Genomic DNA, 22841 nt, shown 5'->3' with positions numbered 1-22841 from the left:
AACATTGAAAATAGTATAACAATATTTACTGCATAGTGCCTAATGTACTATATGTATACAATTCACGTTATATAAATATTTCAACAAGAAGGTACTAATGATGGAGTGTTGCAAAGTTTAATCAATTATTATCATAAAATTCTCTCCGAGTATAGTTACAATTCCGAAAATTTCTAAAGATTCGTACGATTCGATGTTTTACATAAACATATGAGCAAGTACATTTAAATTCACGATGTTACTTACTTCCAGATACGAATGACAACAAATACATTTCTTCTCGAGAACTCGTGTAGCTTAGAGATTAAAGATTAGTTTTCTCTTGTAGAGACTAATTGAGTTCTCATTTGTAAAGATTAGTTGAGATCTCGTTTATCAAATCGGAGAGATATTATCGTCAATTCTTCTTTGCCACGTACCATTTGAGGGACGACTCATCAAAAGGTTTAATCGACGATTATCGTCGTCGTAATTTCGCGGATTTAGTCAGCAACGATGAATCTGCATCTTGTGTTGCAAACGACGCGCAACGAAATGGATTGTCGACGAGAAAAGATTCCTTCGAATCGTCGACGAGTGTCGTCTGCGCTCTTCTTCCCCACCGAGTCACAATCGCCGTTAATGGCTGAGCATCTCTCGACCTGGAAAATCCGACTGGAGGGGACGGCAGGAAAGTATTATGTGGAAGGAAAATTTTCCAGAAACCGTGCGGCTTTAATCGCGCGATATTAACGATCGGTATTCCCCTTAAATGCACTCGCGTCTTATAGAAGTATCGTTTCCGCCGCGCAAAAGAAACAAAAGAAAGAATAAAGAAAAGGAAACGGAAAAACGAACAAGGGGAAAGAAACAAAGTTTGAAGCTTCAGGAATTAATGGCAGCAAATAGGAGTGCGCATTGTCGCATTGTAATGAGGCAGAAATGTCAAGAAAATAGTAATTGCTCGTGTCGAAGACTCGTGTTGTAGAATTCGCGTAGCCGAGTCTTTCAGCTGAGGCAACGAGACTTTCTCTTTGACGTTACGATTACAGTCGTCATAATTTCATCGCCAGTCGCGAGATGTTTCGCTGTGACGCACAACGACGCAACAGGGATGGGATCGAACGTTTTAATATCGTCTATATTGGCAGGAATAGCGCAGAAGCGTATGAGGGTAGATCGAAAGTATCACGTTGAGTTTTGCAGCAGTAGCTACTTCGGAAGTTATTGCTGTAAAGCCACATTTCAGGATACTCACGACACGACATTACCACTTCCGAATATCTGCCCCTATTGCAAGTTAAAGAATTTATATTTTTTTACTGACAAGAAAAAAGGTGGAAAAATTTACACGAACAATTTTGCAAAATCTAAATTTTCAAGCATGTAACAATTAATGTCAATACAAGATATTATTATTCATTAGTATACTCTGTGCGATAGAAAATGTATCTAAAAAATTAGTTATTAGATGGATACTAATAACATATCTACATAAATCTAAATTCTTTTATAAGATAAATAATTGCTTTCATAAAAAAAGATATATATTTTCTTATTTGAAAAATATCTTATATATTAGTGTAATATATGTAAATATGTAAATATGTAAATATGTAATATATGTAAATATATGTTCACCAAAAAAATATTTTTTCTTAGATATTTTTTCTCTCAGTGCGCTGCCAAAATGCAATCGCTTTGCAAGAAAATTTATACATCACACCTATATATATCTGTATGTATTCGCATATTTTTTAAATTGGAGAAATGCATTTCAACAGAACACACAGTTTTAAGCTATTATTCATAGCAAAAGCAGAATGTACATTATCTTATCCTACTTTACATCGGGAAAAAGCTGTCATTATTTAAACCGGCAAGATATATACCGTGCGAATAGTTGGAAGCTCATTGAGTAACACTATTATTATTAATATTCCGATATAACAAAGATAACGCGCACGCGCTTCGAGACAATTTTAGATTTCAGCTTCGTGCACTGGATAGTTAATGGAAACTTTCCATTAGGCACTGCACATTTATTATCCTGTCCTCATCCCTAACGCCCGCATAGCTGACGTCTATCAACGCCGCACACGTTGGTATACGACTGTTTGCCGGTGGGAACGAAATCGATAATCCGATTTCATTATCACATCGTAGACCCACTATACGGTTCTATTGATTAGGACGCGCCGATTCCGTAAATATACGGCGATGCGCACAATAGCAAATAAAATTACACCGAGAATTTGATTTCAGAATATAACGCGCTTCGCGTCTCCGTATGCCTTTCGTGACACGTCGATATTAATCGCAAGTTAAGAACGCAGAGTCATACAAGAGTTGATTTTCTCTACCGTTTTCAAATTAGTATAGTACTTTTTGTTCTTTGTGATATCTCTAAAATAATTTACTCACTTTTAAAGTAGATCTTACCCTTCTATCTTAAACAGGCATGTCAATTGTTGACTGTATACTTTAATGTCAATTGGCTATCATGATTTAATCCGAATTGTTGTTTTCCCCGACAGTTTACCGCGAGGCGCTACTATCGGGAGGGACACATATTATGACGGTTTGAGTGTCTACACACTAGGGGAATTGCTATAAAATAATAAAAAATAATGTTACAAATTATATATATATATATATATATATATATATATATATATATATATAAAATAATATATAAATAATATGTATAAAATAACGCGATATAGAAGAATGTTAAATTAATTAACTTAAACTAGTAATGTAACGATTTATACCGAAAAATAGCACTAACATTAGTAACAAAAAGCTAGTAACAAAAATGTTTTTAGCAAAACTATTTTCTCCAGGAAAGTATTTACTGAATGTTTCTAACAAAATACGCTTTTAACAATGTGAAAAACCCACAGGTCACCGACAAAATTATTGTAGAAAATCGATTTACCATGTTCAAACTGCCAATAGCAATGTTACTAGTAAACATGATATTCTCAAATCATCCTCCGGCTGTGGGTCACGTGACCTCGAGAGCAATAAATACGTATGTACGAGACTGCCGAGGGATCATAACAGTCCTTGACGCGCCGGTAGATGGATCGGGAAACGTCGCGCTCGATTTTTCCGGCTCGATCAAAGTGTACATGCAACGTGTTGGATTGGATGTTATTGTATATTATAAATATTATATTGTATATTATAAATATTATATTGTATATTATAAATATTATATTGTATATTATAAAACAGGTTAATTGTTGACTGTATACTTTAATGTCAATTAGCTATCATAATTTAAATCCGAATTGTTGTTTTCCCCGACAGTTTACCGCGAGGCGCTACTATCGAGAGGGACACATATTATGACGGTTTGAGTGTCTACACACTAGGGGAATTGCTATAAAATAATAAAAAAATAATGTTACAAATAATATATATATATAAAATAATATATAAATAATATGTATAAAATAACGCGATGTAGAAGAATGTTAAATTAATTAACTTAAACTAGTAATGTAACGATTTATACCGAAAAAATAGCACTAACATTAGTAACAAAAATATTATATTGTATAATATAATATTGTAATATTATATTGTATAATATTATATTGTATATTATATTCGCGTGTGCCATTATAGCGCTACGATCATTTTCAGCAGTCCTGTAATTTTAAGGTCAACTACCACTTTTCCGTTTTGTTAGTTTTGAAGAGAAACACTCCCATGTGTACAGTCTCGAGCTGCCTACCGCTTGCTACGTTCATCAATATGATTAATCGAGACATTTACTTTTTGTTTCAGATCGGTCAGAGCTTGCGGTCACATGTTGGGTGCGGTTTCCGGGGGTGCGGTGTCGATGGACGCAGATGCCGTACCGGAGGAGCCGGTTCGAGCCGAGCGGGGTTGGCTCGAAGGTAGGTTTACTGACTTACCGTTCTCTACTACCAAACACTTTGTGATCAAAAACCATGTCATAATTATCGAGAAAAAAATCAATGAGTTACAACGGTCGCAAAGGGTTAACGTGTTCGCATTTACACGCATTTTCCTCATCATTAATCCTCGTGTTTAATCGGTAAAATTGTATTTTTTGCTTCAGATCGGTAGCAGAACGTGGTCGACCCTGAGTTCCCGGTATATGAGTGAGTAAGAAAAATGGGTATGATAAATGAAAGGTGATGGATTTTCCAGTGGTGGCTGTTTGCGAAATCTCAATAAAGTCAATGTGATTTACCTGCACTAAGAAAAAAGTATTTGTAACTATAGTTTTGTAGTGAAGTAATTATAGTTGGAAAACCAAATTTTTATCATAAAAGCTATCATTCATCATCTTATACATCCGCATCATTATATATTTGCTACTATACGTTTTATCAGGACAAGAATAAAAAATACGGTCAGCGCTGAAAATAATTATGGTTTTAGCGAGATTGACCATCTTTTTTTCCTAGTGCAGTTTGTAGTTTTTTGCACGTCGAGTTTTACATATATGTGTTTGAGCTTCTCACAAAAGCCCGTACAAAGTACCTCTCTCTTAAATATATATAACTCTCCAGTTTCAATATTTTATTTTAATCTGCTGATAATAAGCTAATAAGCATCTTTCTATAATGTTCAATACTTGTTATATTCGATTTGTAATATGTATTTGTGTAACAGAATTGTTTATTTAATGTGACCTTCTCGAATTGTTTTGAGCAGTGCCAAATGCGCAATTTCAATGCGCCACCACATGCGAGATTAACGATTGTATATTTCACTAAATTATTTCGATAAATTTTTCGATAGATACTGTAATTAATTTCTTAAAATCTTCCCAGTTATAATTCGGTCATTTCAACCGAAGTTACCGCTATTCGTTGTTTCTTTCGAAAATTGAAATTCACACGAAACATGAAATTCATTTATCGACAAAGCGTAATCGTCCACGCGAGATGTCTTTATTCTCATTACCTTGTCGAAAGTTCATATTTTTCTATTGTTTGATAACAGTTTTCCTTGTGTATGAACACTCAAACCGTCAAAATACATATCGCGATGATAGCGGCTCGCAATAAACTGTCAGAGTAAACAACAACTCGGATTTAATTATTATTAATTAAATCATAATAATGGCATTAAAGTATATAGGTAACAATAGAGTACAACATTAAAATATAAAAGCGTTGTATTCTTCGGTCACGATTCTTTTTGCGTACGTTTCGCGACTCGCGAGTATATTCTTATAGCGTTCTAATTTGTCGCCTGCTTTCCGTTCGATCATTAAACGCCGCGAAGTATTATGTCAAGAGCAGTTAAGTGAATGAAGTGCAATCGACGTGGGACTACGCCTGGACGCCACCAAAACTGGATGCCAAGAAGGCTTGGACGTTGGACAGACGTAGATCTGGACAGCTGGACGTCGTTGGACATCGACGTGCAATGGTGAGTGTTGAATTTGAACATGCTCGCTAAGAGCCATACTACGTAGTGCATGCTCAGATATAAGTCGCATTGACTGCTGATGATAAAAGTCATCGCGCCAAGTTTATGCAAATTTTGTTTGTTTGTTGACAATGGAAGATCCCTGAGAAAGAGTTGGGGATCAAACTGTAATCTTATTTTTGCAACCTAAACACTGGAACAAATTCCAGTCCTTTGAACACATCTGATTTATATATTATACGTAGTTGCCCGTAACGTGTTCGAATTTAAAATTTAATTTAAGCTTGATACAAATCTTAAACTACAGTTTAGTCTACATATTTAATTTTCGCTTGAAGCAACATTAATCAATAGGTTAAATATACGGTGACACACGCAGACTTTATCTTATCGGTTTATCGTACGAAGCCGGCCGCTAACGAACTCGTTCTCAACGAACGACGGACTCTTTTTACGTGCAAAAAGACGACGTTTTAACGGTGCAGGTCCCTTATTAGTCATTGAGTTTATCAAGTAGGCCGCAGCTCGCTCGTGCATCGATCGCGCGCGAATCAAGAATAATTTTCAAGTCAAATCACGTTCGTTGCCTCGAAATCGCCCCGTGTTTTGTACTAAAAGAGAAAACAATTTTATTGGTCGAGATTCCTCCTATTGTACGTTTTCATGTCCGACCAAATCACCCCAACGTTTAATACCGTGCCACAAAAGCCGCGGCAGAATCGACGAAATATCTCACGGGTCAAGCCAAATCTCGACAAAACAATAAAAGGAAAAAAAAATACGGTCCCATCCGTCGATTTCGCGTGTCTATGTGTGTATGTGCGCGCGCTCGTGTGTGTTTGTATGTGGCTTCTCAAATACGAGTCACTCGTCAAAAAACTGTCGGCGTGCGTTCGGTCAGTCCATTTGTACGTTCGTGAATTCGCAGCTTATCCGCAGATCTATGACTCCATAAATCTCCGCGGCAAGTGAATCTATGATAAATCCATGGAGGTCAAGTTACGAGACACATCGATTTCGGCCGGCGCGATTCTCGATGACGCGGATAAGCAGGAATACGTCTTTCGCGAAACGCTCGCGTCTCCGTGGTTGCAAGGACAAAATCGCGAAAGGAGAAATCATATTTTTGCAACTTTTCCTTCTGCCTTCTTTTGCATTTGACTTTTACATCTTACGTGACGAATTTTAAATTCGGCCATGGCGAGCGTTTGCGTCAGCACCGTTTCGTCACGATTTGTCGCGTTATTCGCGCCGCGTCTCTTTATCTTCGCGCGTGTTATTTCGATTTTCGCGCGGATAAACCGAGAAAGAGAGAGAGAGAGAGAGAGAGAGAGAGAGAGAGAGAGAAACGGGATAAGACGTATCTGAAACTGACGTTAATCATGAAGATATACTTGCGCGCTCAAGATAAAGCCGAGCACTGTAATGCGTGACCGGCGCGAATAACTGTTTGAAGTACAGCGACGACATTTACGCCGACGAGCAATTCCCATGGAAATTACAATCACGCGAGTGGAGTGTAGGTCGCGCCAGAGCCCCTTGCAATAGACAGCTTCGGTATTAAACCGAAATCACATTCCACATGTGGTGCTAACGCGATTATCGTGCCGTCTGTGCTCCGCGCGGATCCTGCCACGAATATCGCGATAATGCCGATACCACGAAATGAAAAGCTCCAACGTAACGCAAATATTCCCCTCGACTGCCTATTAGGCAACTGCGTTGTCGGATATTATGCGGCTGACAATCATTTTTCCGCGCTGCCGTAATACGCGCGTGTGTATGTGTAAAAGTGTGCGCATGTGGGTACGTATGTGTTTATATCGGACATGCGTTATCACGGACAACGTGACACACGTCATTTCACTATCGAGCCACTCGCGAGAAGCCAAGCGAAGCTTCCGTGCGAGAGATAAATTCGCGTGAGAGCATAACGACTTTTCAAGGCGTGATTTTCGACTCGTCCCTGATGTCGGTTCGCTTTTTGCGGTGAAGTAATACGACGATGTGTTTTAACGGATGGAGGTTTTACGGGACCTTGGACGTTAATTCCATCAGGATGGATTCCCTTCGATCCGTGTTCCGCTGGAAAAATCGCTGCCCCAAATTCTCCGTAGAACACGCCGTTGACGGGCGAGAATCGAGTTCCGTGAACGTCCTATGCAGGACGTCCCTTTCGAAATAAAATTTCGGATAATGAAGATCTGATATTACGGTACATACAAAGACCATTAATATACGCAAAAAGAGATTATGCGATATTAACGAGTCGAGCGAGCGGCTTTCATGTGGCCTCTGAAAGGACGGTAGCTTCGGAGGACGCTCGCTACCAACTCGACAACAGACTCGCTAAGCTCCCTCATGGTCACTACGTAATTCCGAAAGTACTCGTTTTTCCAACGAGAGAGAAGCTGGAGCGTGCGTGCCGCGCGGCCAAAGTTGCCCAACAGCGAGTTAATTACTTAACGTCGAGCGAGTAAGCGCGGATAACGCGCGGAGTAAACGATCGGACCGCCGGTGATTAATCTGATTATTCGGTCCCGGCGAGCATCCGCTCGACCCGCGAATTGATAGGATGGCGCACGATGTCGCTTGAAATTCTCTCGATCTTAGTAACACAGAATCGAATTCAGGTCTCTGGGTTTCTCATGGAAGTTTCGTTCGCGCGGGAGACTCCCCTGCCGCCTCCCCAGCACCCCTCTCTCGCAGCTTCCGCCACCGCGGCGGTGTGAACGCACCCGTACGCGCGCAGGCAGGGAAGCGTCAGCAGGTACAGTATAGGCCCGGTCTAGCAGGAGCGTAGGTGAGCTGAAATAGATCGATGGACGTGCTGCGCACGCAAGTACCTCCGGTTGTGCCCCCTATGGGGGGTAGGGAGCGCGCCACGAACCTCGTAGGAAGGGTGGCATCGAGGAACAGAGCCGGGTGGGAGTCACTGAAGAGGGTGGAACGGTCAGAGGGACACTGAAGGAAGAGAGAGGAGGAAGAAGAGAGGAGCTGGGAGGTAAGATATGGTAGAGTGGAAGGAGATGTCGTGTTGGAAAAAAACGGGAGGGTGAACGCGAAGATGGAAGCGAGAGGGTGTCGACTGACAGAGAGGGTGAATCCGGGAGAGAGACGGAGACACGTGACGTGGTGGTGCTTCTGGTGGGATAGAGATCGCTGGGAGGATGTAGGGGAAGAGGAAAAGAGAAAAAGAGAAGGAGAGAGGGAGCTAGAGAGAGAAAGAGAGGAAGAAAGCGGGGTGTTTCGAGAAAAAGAGAGATAGTCGAGAAAATAGAAGATGTATGTGGAGACGATAAACAGAAGGAGACAGCGAGTCGGTGTACTGATATAATGGAAAAAGAGAGCGAGAATCAGAGGATCAACGAAGAAATCTTTCTCTCTCACCCTCTTTATAGAAGACTGCAAAGAAAAATATGTGACGGAAATCGAAACGAGATAGACACAGCTGGGATTCCAAACAAGAGAGAGAGAGAGAAAAAAGGAAAGAGAGAGGAGGGGAGAGAGAGAGAAAGAAAGAGAGGGATGATGAACGAGGAGGGGAAGCACCTGGCTAGGAGTGAAACGCGCAGGGATGAAAGAGAGGGTGTAACTGGTGAAAGTGGAAGAAGAGGGACGCGAACAGCTACGGGGGAGAGAGAGAGGGATGAAGCAAGAGAGAGGGAGGGAGGAAGAGGGAGAGAGAGAGAAGCACGCGACGGCATCTCTCACCTGTTTGCCAACCCGCCAGTCTGGTTTACGCGCCCGGTCATCCGCCGGCGCTACAAGTGGCTATCCCACTTCGACTCTCGAACGAGCGCGCGCTTGATCGCCTGTGGCTCTCTGTCGCGATCCGCGAGCACGCCGGAAAGGACCGTAGATCGCGCGCGCGTGGTGTACGTCGCGTGCGTACGTCGTGACGTCCGAAGGGCGTTACATCGTGACTCGATTCGCTAGGGACGACGGGCTTTGCCTCGACCAAGAGAGATCGTCGCATTCCACTCGGCCATCGCCAAAGCGTCAACTGGACGGTGAGTAAATCAGAGTCTAAGTTCGGTCCTGACGCGCGGGAAAACTGGGTCACCAGTGAATTGTCGTGGTCGCTTCCGGTCTCCGGCTGGAACCACGGTGGCAAGGATTCCGTTCGGAATTCGAGAGGCGCGCGCGGCCGCGCGCCTCTGGTTCGTGCTACTCGCGCGTTAATCACACCGTTAGAGACTCGGCCAATTTGCTGACGGTTGTTTCAATCGCCCGCTTCGCGGTTTGTTTCGGCGCCAGCTCGATCGCGCGAGTGGTAAATCGGATTGGAAGTTTGCCCGGGACGAAACCGACATCTGACGATTCCTACGATCGCGATCGACCTCGAACTCAATTACCAATCGCACTTTTCCACTCTCCGTTTGCTGTCGTGTATTTCTCCGAATTTGCGGGGATTAACGTAATTGATGGGAGCACTTTTGGGAGCTGGGCAACACGCGAGCGCATTATCAGTGTTGTCACTTTTGTTGTCGCTATTCGCTGTTATAAACACGTCGTGGTGTCTCTTCCAACTGAGAATTTCGATAAAAACGACGAGACAATTTTTGGCAGTTGTCAATACGCGCGCTCTACCTATAGCTGACACGTTATTCGTTGGTTTCACCGCTTAACGGAGAACGCCTATGCGATTTTGTTAATGAAGCCGAGCAAACGCGACAAAAATCGCGATTGAGCTCGTCGTTTCGATGTAACCAGTTATGCGAAGACGTTCTCGAACGAGACAAATATCGTCTCGCGAGACGAGACGTATATCGTTCATGTAAGGTTGACACAGTGATAAAGGAAAATCACGAGGCACGACAGCTGCGCCTTTTCCGACGACGATAACCTTCGTTGCCTCTTCATACGGGCGACCTCCCTGCCTGTGCGTATGACAAAAACTAATGTAGCTTGTGTATATTGCGACAACGCTAGTTTCTCTAGTTAAATGTGACAGTTGACAACCACCTCAATGCAAGCCCTATCTCGAAGAGACACGTATTCAGTCATACGGTACAGAGCGAGTGGTGAGGGTCAGCGTACTGTCGGACATGTCGCAAATTATCACCCTACGTGAATTGTCGCTCGCGGGTCGATGGACGGCCAATGTTTCCTGATAACTGGGAGTGCCGAGATGTAACACGGGCGGAAACGATAATCGTGTGACACCTCGCCCGTGGGTCTCGCAATTAAGTAACATTTATTTAATAAAACGCTGACATGTCACATGAGAGCGCTGTCAGTTGGAGGAAATTTCTTTCTCTCTCCCTCTCTTTCTCTCCTTCGGGATTTGCAAAGGAGTCGCTAAACGGAGAATAATAACTGATTACAGTTACTAGCGAAGTTCCATGGTTTAAGTCCTTGATGACGATGAATCCTCACATGCCATGATTGACAGCAGCCCACGTCTTACTAGCCACGATCTATCGATAGTATATATTTATTGAAATAACAATTTCTAAAGTCACAATTATTTTCTGGGGTATTATTTTACGCTGGGGTGTTGCATCTTGCACTCTCAGCAAGTTTACTTTCCGTCGGTCCCTCGATGCGGCGGAATTGATAAAGCGTTTGCCAAGCACTAAAGGTGTCACCGTTGATAAGATAACCGATATATTGGCGGAAAACCTAATCAACATTAATACACACTCTTTCTCTCTCTCTTTCTCTTTACATATATATATATATATATATATATATATATATATATATATATATATATGTTTATCTATCTATCTATCTATCCCTATCTATCTATCTATTTATCTGTCTCCTCTCTCCTCCGGGCATCTGACCTCGATAGACAGAAATTACCGGCAGCCGTAATATAAATCGACAGATATATTGAGTTTGTTATGGGCTGGACCTGTGCGAGCCTGTTAAAGTTATTAACTCGTTTTCAAAGGGCCACCACACGCGGGAGCGCGGGATTGAAATTAATCAATAGCGCGCATAGTCTTTGTTAAAAGCGCGGAGCCGTGTTGCGTCCGTTAATTAAATGACAGTCGAAACGAGTAATCATTCCCGGCTGAGCAGGATGTCGCCGTGTGTGTGCGCGTCGTTTCGGGGTGCAAAATAGCGCACCTCTGTCCCTTCCGCCCGCCTCTCACGGTCTTCTCTTCCGCATCGATCGGCATTGCTTGCTTACCCGCGACGGAAACGCTTTCGTAGGATTGGAGACATCCGTTAGATTGCAAAGATCCATTTCTCTGACCGACGTGATTCAAGGAGGTCTCGCTGCGGGATTCCTTTGCGCGTCTGACCAGCGAGCGGGAAACCAAATGGGGCTATAGATGCATGAAAAAAACTCCGGGGATGAAGACGCGTCTAATGGGAGATATAATTCCGCAGTTCGGATTTAGTCGCGTACGGATTTGCTTGCGAAGTCACAAGCAGATCCCTTAGGGGGAATGTATTTCGCTGGGAATGCGCTCGAAGCGATCTGGCGAACGCACGCTTGTATCTCCGACGAGGCAAATTTATTATTTCACCCAACTAGATATTAAAAACTGAACCACAAGAGCAAAATACGTTAATCGCCTTAACTTTGAGATATTGGTTTGCAAAATTGCAAGCGCTTACGTAAAAACTGAGATCGTGTTAAAGACTGGAGTCTATATATAAATAACCAAGAAAACTTTTCAAAGAAAACTAAACCGCTTTCAAGAATCTTAAAAGCCCTAAAAGCATAAAATAATTTTTACTCAATATTCCTACGAGAATTTAGAATTCTGTTCTAATATTCTAATGATAGAAATCAGAGCGAAAATCTGACAGATTGAGTCAACAATCACCCCTTTCTTGTATCATTTATTTTTCTACAATTGTATACCTATCTAATTTGTCTCTTTCACATCGACTTTTAATATCGTTATTATTAGAATATTAGAATAGAATTTTAAGTACATAGAAAAATTGAGCTAAAATTGTGTTTTATACTTTTTAGACCTATTTAGGGGTTTTATTTTTGTTAAAAGAGTTTTTGTTTCGTACTTGTTAATTATTTGCTAAAAGTTCGCTCGCCTGAAGTCAATTAAAAATAAAAGTCTTGTTCTGTATTTTTGGATGTTCTCAAAGAAAATAATAAAATTTCCAGCTTACCCGGACAAAGTCGGATAATACTAATTTAAGAACTATGTAGATAACATACTGAACAAGTCGCAAAATATTTTATCACAATATTTATAATAGTTCTCGAATTATGTGTATAAGAGAACATACCAATAAACAAGTCTACATACAGAGTAAAATGAGAACCTATTTTGAAGTCGGTTAAGAATTAGAACTGCATTAAGAGCTCGAGTCTATAAATGAACAACTAGAGAAAGGTTTCTACTTTATTCAAATAATATCTAAGTAACCTGGAATACAAGTTTTTAGGAAGTTCAGATTTCGCCTTGAACATTTGATGGTTGCGTCCAACAGTCTTCTCATCTCTTTCTCTCTTTCACCTGTCGATACATCGCGGCGTATACAATGCACAAATAAATTACAAAGTAGCCAGCGGCTGGAGGCGGTGGATGATTATCAAGCGAGAACCTGCGAAAACTCCCGAAGCCGATATTGGAGGAATCCATCATCGCCGGCTAAAGCACAGCGGAAAACTGATGGACGCTCCCGCGGAAAGGGATTTCCCGGCGTTCGATCCGAATAAGTGAAACACACCCCGTCCGACCCGGCATTCTCGGTGCCTCGAAAACTTGCTCGTTGAATTTCCGCGCAGCGTCGTCGGTGAATAAGAGGAAAACCGAGGAGAAAGAGGAGGGAAGGGGGAACCAAGAAAAAGAAAAAGAAGAGCGCAGAAACAGACGATAAATTCGAATCGGGATCGAACGCGGATTCAACTCGACCGACCATAACTTCACTCCGGAGTGCTTGTTGCCAATCTTTATTTGCGTTTGTTCTTCGGGGAAACGGGTGTTTGATTTACGTCCCATCTGGGACGGGTGTCGGTAAACCAAGTTCGTGAGAGGAACACGCGCGGCGCAACCCCTTCTTGTCACGCCGAGATATTTCCGACGGCTCGGTGATTGAGATGTTTTCTTCGCCGTAACATAAAATCCGGCCCTGGGTAAATCGAGTGAGTTCGTAAACGGTGATATAGGAAGTTTGCGAAGAAGAATGATGTATTATTTGAGATTGTATATATATGCAATCCCCCAAATAATATGTTATAAACATATACCTACGCTACGTGACACGTACGTGTTCTTTGCTATTGTAATTAGTCGCATTGTGAAATTCTTGCTTGACTATTCTTTTTCAATAAAGAACTGAAAATCGTTGCATATCGCAACTGTGATAAACATCCCGCATAGAATAGGAACGACCGGGACTAGTTGACTAATGGGGTAAGTTGGCAAAACCGCATTATTTCTGCTCTTCTCTAACAAGTTACAGAATTAAGCGAGCAAGGTTTTATAAATATCGCAAAGATGACTTTGAAATTTCTGTTTGCTTGATTCCGAAATCTGTTGAAGAACAACAGAAATAATCGATCTTGCCAACTTATTCAGGTAGCCCCGTACGTCACGTACGCCATGTTTCGTGCAGGCAGTTGCATAATATTCCACGCGCACCAAAGCGTCGAACTCCGTGTGGTTTCGGCCGTTTCGTGAGATGTTTGACATTTGTCGGCGAGCTTTCAATATTATTGCGATTGCGCGCTATAATTTCCAACTGATTGCATCACCAAAGTTCCTCTTCGCGGCTTATGACGTGCGTGTCCAGATTCGCACACACCATTGAATATGTATATTACGTCGGCACAGCGTGCTAATGCCGCGCGAGAGCGCGAAAATGGTAATCGCTGCGCTTTGGTCAGCCCGTAGTCGTCCCTACGGTTTATCTCAGCCACCAAACTAATCTCTGTAACTTTCACGCTGCTGATGCTGGTGATGGTGGTGGTGGTGGTGGTGGTGGTGGTGGTGGTGGTGACAGCTTTCGCCTCTCTTGGCGAATTTAAATTAGGAAATTTGAAAACTATGATCGAGAACTACTCTCTGACTGGTTGTGTCGCAATTGGCGATCTCTCTTCCTCTTCCTCTCCTCTGAATTTCCGTCTCTGAATTTCCGTTCAAGTCCAGCTCGAATTCCGCCGGGAACTACGCTCTATCGGCGCCTCTCGCGGTCGACGCTTTGAGGACCGTGAGATTGAAGTCAATTTGCGTGAAGTGCATTATGAATCTGCGACGGAATGCCTGTCGCCCTCTCGGATAACGTAATGGCGGACAATGGGCGCCGCTGTGCGTGTATCGCGAAAGAATCGCAGGTTCCGGTCTCTCTCCGTCGAGCTTTTTACCGAAAACAATTCTGCACACGGGGCGCGCTTGAAACAGTGGCTCGTTTCTCCGCCTCTATTATGGTCGTCTGCGACGAAACGGGGAGGAAAAGAGAAAAAGGCGAAGAGCAAAAGCGAGAAAGAGAGAGAGTTTCCGATGTTGCAAACACGATGGTCGGATAATGGGAAGCAACGAGAGGAAGAAGAGCGGCCCATCCTGCATAGAAAAAAAGCATGGAAATCTCGCCGCGTTAATTTTCACCAATATTTTGTCGTCATTATATCGCTACCGTAGACAATGCTCGTGTCGTGATAATACTTGCAGCAGATATAACAATGCAATGTTTTAGAACCTCCTCATGAGGAAGATCCTTAGGGAATCGTGCGCGCGACTTGTTAGACGTCAAGGACGCTGTCGATGAAGTGTTTCTCTAGTAGAGAATCGTTTTGTTCCTCCACCAACTGCTTTGCTGTCCCGGGAAATTAATACGACGCCTTTGAGCACCGGGTGATTTGCGTCGTTTATTGCGCGGGCGTATTCGCGTGTCGCTCTTGATTTTTCTAATCTACCTCGCCAAAATACGGAACTGTATCTCGCCCTGACGTGACAAATACTCATGCTGTTATTGCATCGATATTAAGACAGATTGTCAAAATTCAGTGTACTTTGTCGTTAATCTTAGATACATTCGAAGGAAGAAGTGCATTTTTCGTTGTACGAGAAGAATTGACTTTATACTCATGAAAAAGCTATAAAATATCAAATATGCTTTTAGACAATCGTAAAATTTTCGTGCGTGATTAAATTTCATTAAATGTGTCTCGATCTACTTTTACTGCCAGTAAGATGGACTATAATATACATGGAAACTGTGAAATACTGCTTAGCGTCTCTAAATGGCAGAAAACACACGAAACACCACTTGCAGATTCCAAAAAAAGATTTCTGGGCAAATATCTGGGGCTGAGTTTTGTGGATTAAATCGAATCAAAAGAGGTCAAAGTAGACTTCAGCGTATCAAAAATATTGTAGAATATAATTATAAAGTATACAATATATAATTATACAGTATATAAAATAATTATATAGAGTTATCAAGTAGAACCAAAAGAAGCCGATATAGGTTTGAGAAAATCAAAATAGATATTAAGTGGAATATTGAGGAGGATCATGATTTCATCTACGGCGAATGAAATGCATCCCGACCGACCGACGTATCAAACTATGACTAATTAAACAACACTGCGACGAACAAAACGAACAGATCGACATCAGACGACATCGACGGTCGATCGAGGAAGAGAGAACAGTGTTAGTGGAGGGTAGAGAGGGAGTTGAAAGCTCACACCTCGCGTTCCTCCGACGATAAAGTACTACCCAATTATATCATCGGTTCTCAGACGACCCATTTCGAAGCTTATTACGGACCGAAGTTCCGCGCAGCGAAGCCTGTCGGCTGGCTTATCGTGGTCGCCGGATTATCGCATATTTAAAGCATGCGCGTGCGGCGAATATCTGGTTAAATTAATTAATGTAATTAACAGGCTGCTCGGCGACGCCGAGGGATTGCGGCGTGAATCCGCCGCGTATAGACACACGGCGTTCCTGCCGATACATTAATGATACGCCAATAATTATAATAATCGTGGTCGTCGTCGCAAGCACGCACGCACGCACACACACGTGTATACTGTACTAGCGAAGGGAGAAAGCAGAGGAGGAGTGGATGCACGAATATATGGGTGGATGTGTGGAAGCGGGCGAATACAGTCGGAGACACGGACAAACCGCGTTCGTTATTCGCGTCGATTGACTCGTACGCCGTTGACATCCGTGATTGACGATGAATTCCACGCCAGGTGCGGCTATCGGCAGAAGTCAGTTCGCAGTGCGGCCGGATTGCACCTGCGGAACACGATGGATTCTCGTCTATTCGATTATTCGAGGAGCTCGCTATTTGGGGTGCACAAATGAGCCGAGCGTTCAAACAATATTGCTCCACCGTTGTCAGTGCACAATAGCCGAGCGAAAATGGTTGCGCGCTCGTCGTTTTCGAGGCATCGTTCCATGCCAATAAGCGGAAAATATCGCGAGTAAATTTCTCCCGCAGTCGCATCGCTCTTACTTGCGTATTAATACGTTCAGCAAAAGCGCATAATACCTAACGTAGTATTTCTCTTCCTCGCGCAAGATTGTTGCGAATAAGATGTGCAAATATAGAAAAGTTCTTTATTTGCTATACGTATTTCGAACATCTTTGTTATGCAGCGCACGAGAAATTCTTTGAGTTCACGATTCTCTCTCTCTCTCTCTCTTTCTATCTTTCCTTTCCGGGATGCAAATTACATTTTATGAAAATTCACGAGAGCACCGTCATATATTTAATGCCTAACACTAAGATATATTTTCGACTAATTAGTCACAGGTTCTTTCAACTGCACCGCTCTCAATGATATTTTTCGAGGATATTTTTCTTATCTATTATAATTATTTTTAATTTTCTCTCTCTGAACGTATCCTTTTTGGAATGTAGATCGCATTTTATAAGAATTCACAAGTGCGCCGTACTTTAGTTGTGAATTTAAAATGATTTTAAATATTTATAGGACTTTCATACATCGGAAATATCTCAATATTCTCACGAATAACGACATGATGCAGATGTTTTGTCGACTAATTTCACATACGAGTTACATACATTAGATATATACGAATGTCTGATTGACGGGATACGTCAATCATATAGTCAGACGACGCTTTCGCTGTCCTTTCGAGTAATTAAGAGATACATGCCGTGACCGGCTCTCGCGACCGCAAATTCGGATGTCATGTGAGATTTGTGGCTCCGATAATACGCGTAACGGTAAGTCGTGAAAGAATTATTACGAGTTAACGACTCGCGTGGTGAATGGGCGTTAGAATTAAGCGGACGACTACATAGAGTTCAGGCACGCTCCGTTGGTTCCTTCTTCGCAACGTCGTGTTCTCCATGATGAATTTACTTTTTCGCAGCTTGTCCGTTACAGTCAACATGCTTCCTCCTTGAAACTTTCGAGTAGAATAACGACCACGCAAACAAAGAAAACGGAATCGGGAAAAGCCGATAACATTTTGCGAGCGAAAACCTAGCATATAGGTTCTTTTCTCGTTTCTTGTTACTCTTAATACTCTTCATCGTAAGACCCTTCATTTTTGCAGTTACTTCGACCAACGATAATTACATAAAAATCGAAGTTTTTTAAGAAATTTTAGGTGATGTGATTATGTGAACAGACTCTGCTACTCTCTTAAAGTGAATCAGTAAAAATATTTCTAATTATGTCAGTAAAAAGATTAATTTATCGATGATTAGTGAATATTCATTGATTTTCAATGAAGACATTACTACTTTACTGCTCCATCTTATTTCTCCCTGATTTTGGTCAAAGGTGTCAAATTATTTGTATAAATAATAAAATGTTTAAACAAAACATGTAAAAAGTTGAAAAAAAATTATTTATACAAATAATTTCTCGGTTTGGCCGAGATTTTTAACTAATTTAGCACAGATTTAAAATATTTCGGTTGGAATTTCGGCTAAAGAAATTTAGAATGGTTTATATCTCAGCTGTATCAATCTTATCAAAATTATTTAATTATATCTTGTATTCAATTTTATTTCTTATGTATTTTTGTTGTACTTGTTGATGATAGGAGTGAGAACATTAAAAAGTTATAAACTGCCTGTGAAACTCAAAGTGGGTCAAAATGAAAAAATTGACCTAAATATTTGTTGTACATTTGTGCCAAATTAGAAAGAAATCGGAGTATAACTTTTGAGTAGGTTTACTTATAAGATTAAGAATGAATATTAATAGCATTGATAATAATTTCAATAAAGGATCGGTTTGACGTGAAAGGCAAATTCACCGCGTATAAAACAGCCTAGAAAAGATCGATCACGTGCGTTAATTCTGTATATACTGTGTGTGTGTATATGTATGTGCGTCAAACATTATTATTCTCTCACAGTATAAAAATTTCAAACGTGATTTCTAAAATTTTTTAGAAAATTTTTGAATATTCACGACCATATATTTATAGAAAGAGACAGGTTGTAAACATTCAAAGCCCATCCCTTAATTAATCCAATGAATCCGGTCTGGGGAAACAAACGTCCAATAATTCGCATTGGAAGATTCACCTGAGAATTCAAGCGGACAAGACCGTCGCATGAAACTGAAATCCGCGCGAAGAACGATTCGCTCTAATAAAAGTGTCCCGATACGACCACGTCGCGCCGTGAACGCGACCGAATGAATAATGCATAAATTCCATTCACGCGTATCGCGCGTAATTAATCTCGACGCTTAATTGAAGCAGAATTGATACGTTCCGTTCTCGCGAGGGCGTCGCTGAGTCTCGCGGCTTTCTTTGTTCGATACGTTTGATTCTCCTTTTTCTTCCTATTGTTCTCTTTCCCTCTTTCTTTTTTTTTTTTTTATTTGCATTCGCACCCCGAGAATTGGTTAATTTCCATCGGTTTCTTGACGGTCGTAAGGGCTTCTGGAAAACTATCTCCAATGGTTTTAATATAAAACGCCGGCCGCGATATATCGCGAAAAATCGAGGATGTGACTGATTTTTCACCCTGAACTATGACTTTTATTCGTTTCCAGCGTTGTACAGTGGAACCAAATGAGATTTTAAAAAAGGCTACAGCTTTGAAACTTGAACCGATTCTCTTTTTTTCTTTTTTAATGAAAGCTCATGAAATTTAGAACAACTTTGTCGAGTCAGTTTTTTGCTTTCGTTTTTCTAAATCAGACATAAAGAGGATAGATTTCGAAATTTTTTTCTACCAAACAGCAGATAACTCATTTCATATCTCATTTAATTTTAACATCAGGCACATAAATATTGATATTGAGATTAAATACTCAAATCCTGATTATAGACATGTAAAAAATCATACAAATTCACATCATACAAATTTAAGTCTTATCTTAACTTGACTAACGGAATTAATTAAAATAGTAATTAATGTTAATAAATAACAACTATTGAATCAAGTAAAATTAAAATACTGCTATTACGCTTACAGATTTTTATTAATTTATTGTTCTTGAAATAACAAATTTTTGAGCTTTTGCATCTATCAGAACCGTTTGAAAAAAAATACGACACTTGATTTTTTTATGTCTAATCTAGGAGGAGGAAAGCAAAAGAAAAGAATCTGGCTTGACAAAGTTGTTCGAAATTTTATTTTTAGAAATTTTATTTTTATTAAGAAAAAAGTATCTAATCTAAATCTAAAGGAAATCTATTCACATTTTGAGATCTTTTTCTAAAACATGAAATTTCATTTGAACCCACTGTGTGCCATTACGTTTCCCAGCCTACTAATGAGACTTTCCTTTTCAAGTTTTTCCCTTTGCGCTTGAACAATTTGAATATCCACGGCGCGCACGTGCCATTTCTTGCGGTTTAATTCCGCTGGTAGTAATTCCGTCGTTTTAAATGTCTCCTCGTTGCATACTCTCTCCAAAGTGAATCAATAAAAATATTTCTGATTGAATCAGTAAAAGGAGCATTTCACCGCGATAATCAGTGAATATTTATTGATTTTCCGCGAAAATACTCCTACTTTACTGCTACATTTTACATCTCACTGATTTCGACCCCCGTGGAGGTAAAATATTATTGCAAAATTTGTAACACGCAAATTTTTTATATCCTATATTAAATTCTCAACTGTTAGCGTTTGTGACGATGGAATTAATGGAGTCCACCCTGCGTGCAATGACATTGTCCGCGTTGGCAAAGTGCATCAATAAACGGGATAGCCATTGCTATTAACTGATCCCTTCGGCGAGATTTTACTCTCATTATACTTATAACTGAACCACCAATTATAAGTATACTTTTTTAATAGAGAATATACCTCCCTCTCTCCGCGATTGTACTTTAGAGAGCACGTAGGATTTAATTAGAAAATGTAATTTCGCTTCATGATTGTGTATACCCCCCATGGTTGTGACGTTCTTTTCCCCACCGCGGTGTGCACGTCTACTCGCGTCAAAAAAATAGAATTAACAATGGCAACGAAGGCAACTTTCGCAAAGATGCGAGGAAGAAGTCGTGTGTGTCGTAATATTCGCGCTTGACGACGTTTTTAATATTGCATGTGGAAATGGAAACAAGTCTCACGAGGGTATATTGTTCGCCGTATTTAATTTTATCGGATTACACATCCAATTAAATAACACGCGAACGTAAAATTTACGATTGAATTAAATTATTTAGCTGGGGCGGAACGCATAACGTGATTAAGCAAAATTCGAGCGAAGCGCTCTATATATTTTTAATCGCGTTAAATTAAGTATCGTCGTCGTCGCGGCTCGTCGACTTTCCCTTCCTCCTCTCACCCCTTCTCATCATGCGGCATGACGAGGCTGCAGGCAGAACATGTCGCAGGTGTGAATTAAAAACGATCGTGTCCCGTGGATCAGTATAATTTCGTAAACGAATTACGGTGAACTATGAACCGTGTAAGTAATATATATAAACGTGTAGACATACGTATAGAGACTACCTATTGTTAACAAAAAACAAAAAATTATAATTTTGTAAGTTGGTTCATTATTACATAACTACGGTCCTTTAAAAGAAGAAAACTAAATTCTTCTTTTGAGTATAATGATAATGAACTTTCCTAATAAAATTTGATGGGTATATTTCAAAGAGACTGTATTTCTAAAATTTCTAAAATTTGAAAGAGGACACTTTAAGACTATTATCAGGAAAGTATCCTTTGTTGAAGACAACTATTACTTAAAAGAAAAAAGTAAGCTGAACAATTGTTTTTTTCCAGCAGTATAGAATATCACTTTTATCTGTGTAGAATTCAGATCGAGTAACTAGGATTTCAGCCAGACGAGAGAATCCCAGTTACTTCTGCATACGACCAAATTTACTGGCAGTTCTATCTTCTTCTAGAGTACACGAAACTATAGCAATATCCTGACTGGTTTCTCAGCTAAAGTTCATGTCTCACGTCTACGGTTATGGCGATTTGCGTGCGAAAGCTCTTACCGGATATAATGGAGCGAAAATGGGACGTTAATTCGTGAAAGAACGGGCGGGCGGGCGAGCGCAGTTTGCCGGATCGCTCTTTTCGCGCAATAACTGTCCGATTATACGTTGACTCCGACTACTGGCGCGATTTATCACCCGCCGTTCTCGCGTTTCTTCCACGGAGTGTACGATGCGCCGACACGCCGGAATACGATGCGAGGTTTCACGCGGCAGGCAAATTGAAAGCGTTCGCGTTCCGAGGGCGCTTCGCTCTGTCGCATGTCGACGAGAACGGCTCGGGCGTGCATTTCGCGAATTAATCGCGTTCTGCCTTTCGCCTGCTTTTCCTCCGCGTAAATCGCCCGAAGAGACGTCACTCTTGGCGCGCGCGCAAAGGAGGGGAGGGAGGAATTGCGATTAACAATCGCGCGCGCGTAGCCCCGCGGAAATAAATAATCGATCGCGGCGCACGTTCACGTGTGCGCGGCCGTTCGACGCAAGCGCATTTATGCGCAATTAACTCGCGAATATTACGTTAGCTGAATTAATATAGCTGTTTCTTTGCTCAAACCAACCCGTCAGGGATATCGAAGAGGAGAAAGAGGTGGCTGCCGGTTTGTCAGTTTACATATCAGGAATTATTGACCAGATGGGAGATTTTGTTATTGTGAGAATGAGAGAGAGAGAGAGAGAGAGAGAGAGAGAGAGAGAGAGAGAGAGAGAGAGAGAGAGCGAAAGAGAGAACAAGACGCGATGATACGAAAGCACAGACACCAGATTTAGAAGACCTCTCGCACGAGGATACTTTACTACGATTGCGATAGTGGCCGCCCGCGGAATCCGCGTCGTATATATCTATTTTTACGAAATAACAATCTCGGTCGCGCGTTCGTGTCGGCTATTATTCGGCGGGAAGCGGGTCGCGCGTCGACTCGAATATCGAGTTGTACTACTGCGAATCAAGGGAGGTCACGTGGTCATTATTGGCGATAAGAGCAGCGATAATGAGTCGCGATTTTGAATATATACTAAGAGAAATTATTCGATAAGAAATTAACAAACGGATATTTTCGATCAAAATACCGATGCATTTTTATATCC

General features: G+C 41.2%; 1 protein-coding gene across 2 annotated transcripts in view; it reads left to right on the top strand.

Moving 5' to 3' along the window:
- Positions 1–9141: 9141 nt before the first annotated feature.
- Positions 9142–22841, top strand: part of LOC116841695 (BAI1-associated protein 3) — a 124636-nt gene continuing 110936 nt past the window's right edge. For both annotated transcript variants that reach the window (XM_032809963.1, XM_032809961.1), the window contains exon 1: positions 9142–9416. The gene's annotated coding sequence lies outside the window, so the exon portion shown is untranslated. The remainder of the gene's footprint in view (positions 9417–22841) is intronic.

The sequence above is a fragment of the Odontomachus brunneus genome, unplaced genomic scaffold, assembly GCF_010583005.1.
Source record: "Odontomachus brunneus isolate Ranch 3 - 2012 unplaced genomic scaffold, Obru_v1 Obru_scaffold_017, whole genome shotgun sequence".
Lineage (NCBI taxonomy): Eukaryota > Metazoa > Arthropoda > Insecta > Hymenoptera > Formicidae > Odontomachus > Odontomachus brunneus.
The sequence above is the reverse complement of the archived record's forward strand: the minus strand, read 5'-3'. Positions and strand labels throughout refer to the sequence as shown.